The 10,743-nt window shown below is 30.9% G+C and overlaps 1 pseudogene; it reads right to left on the bottom strand.

The window, feature by feature from the left end:
- Positions 1 to 6,703: 6,703 nt before the first annotated feature.
- Positions 6,704 to 10,743, bottom strand: part of LOC149550738 (triacylglycerol lipase OBL1-like) — a 19,149-nt pseudogene continuing 15,109 nt past the window's right edge.

Genomic DNA, 10,743 nt, shown 5'->3' with positions numbered 1-10,743 from the left:
TCTCTACAAAAGAAACCATAGAGACAGAGTGATACTCTTCCCAAATTTTTGCATTTTAAAAAATAAAATGACTCTCTATTACCATCTTCTGAGTAGCATGATCGCCTTCTCTTAGAATGTGCTGCTAGAAATGGTAGAAATGAGAGTCCACTGCGGTGAGATGACCTATCATATTAATGATGATGTACTATGTCTCACACCCCACTTTTATCCTATTATTAAGGATATTAATAAAAAAATACCATCTTTTACAACATTCATTGAAGAGAAATTTATCTTTTCTCCAAACTAAAGTACTAATCATTGTCACAATGTCATTCTAGTTTTTAGAAAATGAACATAATGGAAGAATGACTTTGTTCTCACTATGTTATGTTGTGTCAACCAAATTTTCTTGGCTCACAATAGTGTTAAACTGGTTGCTCAATGATTTTAAATATTCAAACCTTCCTTCTACTTGAGTTTATATATAATCTATTTATGATGAAAACCTTTTTCTTTTCTTTTTTCAATTAATGTCATTACATGCATGGCCATAAGTTTTTCCCATATGGCCTTTGCATTTGGCTCATCTAAAACACTGAAGAGGGAATTATTTGAAATTGAAAGAAAAATTGATTCCTCTACCTTCTAATCTAGAGTTTCTCAATCTTCATATCTCATTGAAGCTAGTTTCTTTGTCTTTCCTTCCAATATAAGAGAAAGATCTTTTTTATATAAAAATGACTTCATTTCCACTTTCCAAAGATTAAAATTAAATAAAAATGACTTCATTTGCACTTTCCAAAGATCAAAATTCAGCCTTGCAAAATTCTCTATTTTAACATCCTCCATTCTTTTAGACGTTCTTCACCCATTTCAACCAGCTCAACTAAACTTTGATACAATTGAAGAGATTAAAAATATATATATATTAAAGTAATGGTGAGAAACATAGATCAAATTTAGACAATATGAGAAATTAAAACACATGAATTTATACAGGCTCATCTTTTAGCAAGTACATCCACATTTTGAAACATATAATCTATAAAACAATATACATAAATAATAAACTACATGAGGCATTTCTTAGAGGTGCAAAATAATTTTAATTTGGAAGATCAACAACCACATAAATAATAAACTACATGAAGAGTTCCTTAGAGGTGAAAAATAATCTTCATTTGGGAGATCAATAGCCACAATTTGCGTCTGATGGTTTCCTTCACAATATAACATAGTATTTATAGAAAATTGTGGGTTCTAATTTGATATAATTATACATCAATTTCTATAATGTTTTTTGTACTAAAAATAATCTAAAATGGGGGCTGATTTGAAGGTTAGCACATGGTTATTACTATACAATTAACCAACCCCCTTCCTTAATATAAAAAAACCCTTAAACTAACATGTTTCTATAATTAAACCTACTATAACTAATCATAAGATATTGTCAAAATTATACATAAAACTATCCCAATAAACATCTATGGGCATAATAACAATTCTAGTACTTAAGAACAAATAAAGCCCCCTAGGTCAAGTAGAAACTAGAAACCATAAGAAAAAAGAAAGAAGAGAGGAGCTAACTCTCCTTACTCTATTCATCAGGTTCTCTAGTAATAGATGCAACTAATTGTCCACCAAAAACACCATACAGTGAATGGGTTGTTTCCATGTCTTTGGCATCTACACTTTCCTTTGGAAACCTTGTCGAACTTTTCCTCTAGGTCCTCATTTCTCTTGATTAGGCTGGTGATGGATTTCTCTATTTTGGTAAAATCTAAAATAGCCTAGAGTTGTTTGACAATAGTAGCCTACACCATTGTTCTCTCCTCCTTCTAAATGTGAACACCACCATATTCCCTTATTTTTGTTTATCATACGCCATGGGTTCCACCCCTTTTTTGACCACCCATATTAAGGATTCTAACAAGGGAAGTAATTGTTCCATGTTCACCCATATCCCTTTCTTTTCTAGACTTTGGGGTATTATCCTTAGCTTTAGAAGTATCAAACCCCACCAGAGGGCATAGGTCTATCATGATCCCCACCAATGTCCTTCACTACCCATCTCTTCCTCCTCCTATTTGCCATAACTTCTCCGAGCGTCTTTCCTTTAGAGTCTAGAGCTGCCTTTTTTCTGAGTTATTAGTAGATTTAGAATTGATAGGTTTCTCCTTACCATGGGTGACCAAAGGCTTTTTCCCCCTAATCTCTTATTCAACCTATTGGTGCCTTTTATAGTAGTGGTTCCAATGCTTCCAACATCTAAGATCTCAATTTTTTCCATTTTGACCATTCTAGCAATAGAAAGGGATCCATATCAACTTGACTTTTAGTAGAAGGGGAAAAAATTTGGGAAACCTTAGTGATTTTGAGATGGGAAGGGATTGGGATGGAAATTTTTGGGCAAAGGCCTTTATAGGACTTATAGTTGAAACATCAAGGCTTGGTGGTAAGCAGTGTAACTTGTACCCCCTTTTCTCTTCTTGTGTATTGTCCACACAGTCATCCATAGAATTCAATAAAAAGTAAGGAAAGGTGATACATTCCCTATTCCTAAAGTGGTTGAGGAAGGGAAAATGGTAATAGTAATACACCTTAACATTATCTTCCATTGCAATGTACCTCATAATGACATAGATCACGTTCTATAATGTTATGCAAAGTAGTTAAAATAGTATTCACATTTTGGATGTACTGAATTTTATTTTCTCATTTGCGTGAATTGACCAACTCATTTTCATACACAATGGTTGAAGCCATTACTAGAATATCAGACAAGTTTCTACCCCAAAGATTCATAGGTTTCAAACCATACAAATATGACCACCAACTACATGGCCAATATAACTAAAAAATGCTTCTAATCTTTTTGTCAAATTAGTTAAATATTCTCTTCATTGTACTATTTATAAAATTTTGAATTATGATGCCAAAGCATCATAGGTGTAAGGGATTTCTTGCATCACCAAAAAATATTTATACTTCTAGTCTTCTAGTTTTGTTTTTCCAATAAGGGTGATTCCTTTACAAAGTTGCTATTTGTGGGAGCTTGCTAATTTTAGTAAGTTGGTATTATGTTCTTAGATTTTTCTAATCTCATATGTGGGGATTCCTCATGTATATATCAGCCTAACAAGTGAGTTTTTGTTGCGGATTTTGGTATGTAATTTTGGCTATCCAAACTTTAGGTCTAGTGATGAAGGCCTAAATTATTTCAAAATGAGGCAAAACCTTAACTAATGGATGCTTGCATGATTCTTCACTATAGATCTTTAGTCAAGGATTCTAAAATGAGGTATAATACCCCATTAGGTCAATGGTTTGCTAGTTATGGTCTCCAAAAGTGGACCCATTGAAATGTAGTTTGTAATTTATTGTGAGTGATCCTATGTAATAAAGTGTAATATGAGGTTGGTCAGTCTGAAGGGTTAGGGATTAGTGTCTAGAACCTTTCAAGGTGAAAAATGCCTATATAAGGAAGGCTCATGAGTTATCTATAGCAGTTATGGGTGATAGTCACAACTCTATCTTCTTCACTATTGTAAGGAAGGTGCCCTTGTGGGTTTGCATATTGTAATTATGTAATTCCACATTTGTGATCATAATAAGAAGTCCATATTTTATTCTCTCTATTTTTTTTGTTTCTCTATTACTATTATATGTTGTGGTATTAAGAGGAGCACCCTTCATCAAGTGGTATTAGAGCAGGAGTTATCAACTGGGAGGTAGCTTCCACCAAGTTCATGATTTGGGTTGAGTATGTGGAGGGATTACCAATTATGAGGTAGTTTGTACTAGGGTTTTAGCAAAAGCTTGAAAATGTCTTGACAATGAGAGCATGGTGTCAGAGCTGTTGAACCTAAGGAAGGTTTGCTATAGTGGAAATTGCAAAAATTTCCATAACATATTCCTTGGGGGATGAATCCCTTCGTAGGAGATGAGAGTGAGGATGAAAGAGTAGGAGAAGAACATATTGATCAAGGAGAAGAGGAAATTTTAACCTAGAAGAAGAATTTTTTTTTAAAGGGCCATTTCAAAGCTTGGAAAAATACCTAAATTTGAGGTTCCCACATTTTTTGGAGAATCTTAGGCTGGAAGAATTGATTGATTACATCAATGAATTAAAATAATACTTTGAGTATGAGGATATTGAATATCCAAATAAGGCCAAACAAAAGGGTCACACAAATATTTGGTGGCAAGAGATTCAATTGGATCAAAATAGGAGAAGGAAAGAAAAAATCACCAGATGGGATCAAATAATAGAAAAATTGAAGCCAAAATTCATTCCCATGGATAATGAGATTGATCTACTAGAGAAAATGGAACAAGGTTCAAAAGTATAACGAAGAGTCCTACCAAGTTCCCAATAGAACTAGTCATGAGCAAGTAGATAAGGATTAAGTTGGGTGTTATCTTAATGGGTTGAGGCCAAGCATTTAGGAGGAGCCAAGTTTGGTGTACATGAACACTATTGAGATGAACAAAATATTTGATAAGAAAAATAGTGGTAGAGGTTGTGGTGGAAGATTAGGAAGATAGTCTTATAGAGGCTGAAATGACAATCGAAAGAAGAAGGATGAGACTAATGGTAGCAATTAGAGGAGAAACAATCATTTCCATGATCTATCTTATAATCTTTAATTCTATACAATTTCATAATGATACAGGTGAATAAACCTATTCATTTTGAGATTGATGTTCGATTCTATTTTATTGGTTGAATTTATTATACTAAGTTTGCATAGGATTTTCTTATGACCATACATTGAAGCTCCACTCACTCCTACATACACTAACTTTTTTGTAATTCTAAACTTATACATACTTCTATATTCATTTAAATATTTCTTAAGTAGATGAAATAGAGTTGTCAATATTGCACTCTCCTTTATTTTGGAAACACATAGTAGAGGTTGGAGAACATAATTTGTGCAATATATAGACATGCATACATACCTAGGACATATTATCTTTTGTTGTAACTTTGAAGGAATAGCTTTCCCATTTCCATCCAAGGTTTATTGACTAGAGACTATTAGGAAAGCTAGGAATTCCTAGAAAGGATAATAAAGTGCTATGTTCTAGGAAATTTCTCATAGCATGCCCTCTAGTCAAAATATGAAAGCAACAACACTTCACACATTTTTTTTTAATTTTTATACCAATTATGTTATTTTCATTACCCCTCTAGTCAAAATATGAAAGCAACAACACTTCACACATTTTATTTTTATTTTTATACCAATTATGTTATTTTCATTACCTTTACTAAATGAGATCTAGTAGAACGAATATCTAATTATATTTGCAAATGTGTATCTTTATTTGAGGCACACTTAATATAAAGTTATTTCTCCTTTTAATATTATCAATGGTTATTCAAATATAATCCTTTTTCTGGTAAACTTTATAGGTCTGTTTCTGTACCATGTCAAGTTCTTACTGCAACTTCTTCTCCCTTTTATTAGGTACATTACCAATGTTACAGCTTACATTTATCTTAATTATTTATAGCCAACAATTGATAAACATTCATTTACATAATCATTTATAAAATTATATATATATATAACAATTGACAAGTTCTAAAAAAATTCTATTTTTATTCAAATTATTTTCATTATGGAATGTAATTGAATTTATACTTATTCTATTATAATATTTCCCAAATAATTAGAACCACATTGAAATAAAAGGATCAAAGTGAATGTGTTTGTTTTAATATGATTTTTTTTTTTTGTATTCAACCATTTATATTATTAAGAATGTATCTCTTGAAGAGATATATTATCATTTTTTAATTCTCAAAGTTGGATTCAACCTAGGTGGACCCAATCTTATTGCATTAATGTAATTTATTAGACTATGTGCTAAAATCCCTAGAACCAAAATTCGCAATATTCTAGAGATAACAAAAACTTGGGTTTCCTTGAAGTTCTCTCCCTTTATCAACTTGATCTACTAAAGAAAATGCAAGGGTCGAAGAAGTGAGTAGATCTATTCAAAAGTCTACTGAAGAGTTCTACCAAGTTCTCATTAGAACTAGCATTGAGGAAGCATATAAGGAGAAAGTAGGGTGTTATCTTAATGGGTTGAGGCTAAGCATTCTGGAGGAGTTGAGTCTAGTTTGAATGAACACTATTGAAAAGACATACCATTTTTCCCTAAGACTTGAGGAAAAGATGAACAAAAGGTTTGATAACAAAAATAGAGGTAGAGATCTGATGGATGGTCTTATGGAGGCCAAAATGATAATCAAAAGAAGGATGAGGCTAATAGTAGCAATCAAAATACAATCATTTTCATGATCTATCTTATAATTGTTAATTATATATTTTTTTATAATGTTAAAGCTGAAAAAACCTATTCATTTTGAGATTGATGTTGGATTTTGTTTTATTGGTTGAATTTATTATACTATATTTTTAGTATGATTTTCCTATGACCTTACAACCTTACATTATTGAAGCTCAAATCACTCCTACATAAACTAACTTTTTTGTAATTCTCAACTTATCCATACTTCCATATTGGCTTAAATATTTATTAAGTAGATGAAACAAAGTTGTTAATATTGTAGCCCCCTTTATTTTAGAAACACATAATAGAGAATGGAGAATATATTTTGTGCAGTATATGGACATGCATACATACCTAGGACATATTATCAGCCATATTAGTAAGAACGTATCTATTGAAGGAGATATCATTTTGTAATACTCAAAGTTGGATTCAACCTAGGAGGACTTGATTTTATTGCATTAATGTAATTTACTGGACTATGTGCTGAAATTTTTGGAACCAAAATTCCCAAAATTCTAGAGATAATAGATACTTTGGTCTCCTTGAAGGTCTCTCCCTTTATGTAGTGTAATATTAAGCATTGTAACACCTCCCATATCATAGTTATTCGTATGGATATGAAAAATACCAGCTGAAGATCTCTATTGGGGGGCTTCAATTAAATTCTGCCAAATAATTTTGAACGAAAAGATTTATTAAATTGATAAAGAAAATCTTACTAAAATTTAGTAGATATCACTATTTGTAAAAATAATAATGAATATCACAAAACTAAATAGTAATTAATACGTTTTGATAGTAAAAGCGATTGTAAAGACACAGTCCAAAGTGATTATACATAAATATGTCATCATTGAAAGGCAGACTTGGAATGAATAGTAAGTAAATACACCCAAACCTAAATATTTTAGAGTTTTTTTATTCCAATGACCTTATTCCAAGTTTGCCTTTCGATGATGACATATTTATGTATAAACAACTCTAAAATATTTAGTTTTGGGTGTATTTACTTTACTATTCATGAAATCTCCAAATGCTTTATGACCAACTCTAGGTTGTCCAAATGTATAGATAGCCAATAGCTTATCTAACAACTCATCCTCGTTCATAAATAGCATTGCTTAAAATAGTATAGCTAAGGTCCCTCCTAGACTATGTCCTATAACAATGAATTTTGCATTTTTGTGGATGTGTTAAAGGTTTTTCAACTTTTGACATAGCACAAGATAAGCTAGAGGTTTGTTGATGTCTTGTTTTTCAATTAGATGTTAGGATTTCTTATCAATTGAATGGTTTTCTAGTCCCAAAACCTCGAAAAATTCTAAATGGACCTTTCCTATTTGGGGATACTCATACCAAGAGAAATCCAAATCTGTTATGTAATCATCTACCTCAAATGGTTGTGTTCCTCTAAAAGCCACCACTATTAACTTTGTATCGATTTCTTTGTCACATAGTACAAATGCTTGTGTTGATTTCTTCTGCAAGTGATCTGTATATTACCCATATCAACATATTAGTATTGCCGATATGAAATGCATTTAAATCTATTACCTATACTAAAGACATGAAAGATTGGCACAAGTTATTTTCCCATGTTAATAAAAAATAGCAACAAAGACATTGAAAAAATATACTAAGCTAAAAGAATATTCAAACAAGTTTGAAAAAAGACTATAAATTTATTATCTTTTATTACAAGAGGTATCTTCTATATAAATAATATGTATGTAAACAGAATTTATTTTGAATTGATCATAGGTTTGTTCTATTTTTTAAAGATCATTTTATTTAAAGATCGAGATTAACTGTATTTAAGAATATCCTATAGTTTCATTCAATAATATTATAATATAAAACATATAAATATAATTTTTTTATAGTCTTAAATTTATATAATATATTTATAACAATTTATCTTATAATCAAGATCGGAAACGTGTAACTAAGATTTCCGCAGATTTCATACCGTCCAAGGAGTCGAAGAACTCCACAAAATGCATCTGCAAGATTGGATTTTTTTTCGTTCAGTAAGAAAATTTTGAATAATTTTAGTCATGTGTTGGTCTTGTACTAGAAAATGTAAAATAAAATAACCAGCTTGTTTTCATAAGCTAAGGTATTCCTCTCATCCTCTCTTGAGTATGATTATCCTTCCTGTACAAAACAATCCGTCCAACACTTAGTCAAGCTAAAAGATAATAACTAAAAGTCTATTAATATTTATTATTCCGTATGCAAGAAAGAGAAAAATGATCATGTTCCCTGTACAAAACAATCAACCCAACAATTAGTGAATATTTAATTTAACTTTTTATGGGGTGGGGAAGAGAATGAATTATTTTAGGGTACATTTTTATTATGGGTATTGAAGAAAGAGAAAAATGATAATTGAAAGCTTATTTTGTATTCAAAATTTGTATATAAGTATTGACAATTCTGTCCATCAAATTCATAACATGCTTCAAAATGATCTTAAAAGTACATAGCTGTATAATGATCTTAAAAGTACATATAAGTAAATTTGAGATAGAAAAGAATAATGATCTTGAAAGAACAAAACAAGAATCTTTAATAGAATCTCATGTGTTTTTGCTCTCTTATACTAAGGAAAAGTTTATCAAAATTCCTCTCAAAAAAATCAATGGAGAAAGATATAAAAAATTAAAAATATATAGAAAGGAATGATCCATAACAAAAAAATTGTTGAGAAGAAATTCTATCAAGATACCCAATGCCTTCAATAGTGCTGCAACATTCTTCACAATTTTCATTAATGTAAGTGAGAGATTTTTCTTCCACTTCTGATTCTGCTGTAATATGACTGGCTCTACAAATTTAGTGAGGTGGGATCTTAATCCATGAAACATCATTAGACTCATAATCATTACTGGCTTCAACAAATAAACCCTCAAAATATTTGCCACCATTTTCACAAATTTCCTCTTACGCCTTAGAAGAAGAAGAGAAATGAGTTACCAATGCCTACAAGTTCATGCATTTATACTCAACAGGGCACATGAAACATGCCATTGTAGTCTGAATAAGTCATTTATATATTTTATGTTTTAGTGGTCTATTTAGCCACTACAATCTAATAGAGAATTTATATCATAATTAATATCTTTGTATCATTTTTCATATGTACTTTGTGTAATTGAAATGCAAAAAATATTATTTAACATTTTTTTTATTAAAAAAAGATTTTAACTTTTTAAAAACTCTAATATCCTGTTTCAAAAAGTAACAAAGTATATAAATTGAACTAATGTTTCTAAAGAATATATATATTATAGATTATTTGTTTATCTTATAATACTTCTACGAATTTATTTACGAATTTTAAATTTTATTTGAACTGATAAAAATTGTCAAGTTATTTTTCTTGGACGGAGCACATGCAATCGGAATTCTGCGGAATTTAAATTTTCCACCTGTTTTCAATTTAAAGGCTTTCCGATGTCCTTCGCGAGAGACGTAAGTTAAATGGTAGGTATCAAATAAGATACATGTGAAAAGAATATACACCAGAAAAATGACAAGAAAATGAGTCCAATTCAAATAGGGCTCCAACTGTTTGAGCATGAGAAAAGCGTTGCGTACGTACTCTTCTAATGCTATGTTAATTTTTCAAACAGTAAATTATAAGGTTTGTATACTTACATTTCGGAAGGGATTAGATTTGAGGAAAATTGGATACTTTAATAGGGCTCTCATGGTTAAGTTTGGCAGGATTGATTCAAAATTCAGTAGATGGTGCAAAATTATGAGGGCTAAGTATCTAGGGAAGTTTCCTTCTTTTATGAGCTTTATAATATTGATATTTTTATTGGTTTAAGGATCTGGACCAATATCTTCTTTAGGGAACACAACTAAGTTTTGGGAGGATAATTGGTTGGGGGATAATGTGTTTGAATTACTAGTAGGATTACCCTCACATTACCAAGTTAGACATTCTATCAATTTGATTCTAGCTACACCATTACCTAATGAGCCAATATATAGAAGATCTACGTTAGAAGATGACGAGATCAAAAGGTGGCTACAAGCACTGATTCAGAAGGGACCACCTGTACTTGTAAAGAAAAAGAATGGAACATGGAGACTTTTTCTTAACTATAGACCATTGAATAAGATCATTGTAAAAAATAGATATCCAATTCCTTGGATAGACAATCTATTGGACTAACTTAGAGGGGTAAAATTCTTCACTAAAGCAGATGTTTGGAAGACTTCTTTTAAATATAAGGAGAGATTGTTGAATGGTTGGTAATGCTTTTTGACCTCACAAATGTTCCAGCCATGTTTATGAGGATGATGAATGATGTACTTAGGCCATTCACTAGTTCTTTTGTAGTAGTGTATCTAGATGACATTCTCATGTTTAGGAAAACTTGGGAAAAACATTTGCAACATGTGAAAATGCTCTTTTGGTATGTAGAA

Source organism: Cupressus sempervirens, chromosome 6 (genome assembly GCF_028749045.1).
Source record: "Cupressus sempervirens isolate cs-2001-9-10 chromosome 6, ASM2874904v1, whole genome shotgun sequence".
NCBI lineage: Eukaryota > Viridiplantae > Streptophyta > Pinopsida > Cupressales > Cupressaceae > Cupressus > Cupressus sempervirens.
Note: the sequence above shows the minus strand (reverse complement) of the source record. Positions and strands in the feature narration are given on the sequence as shown.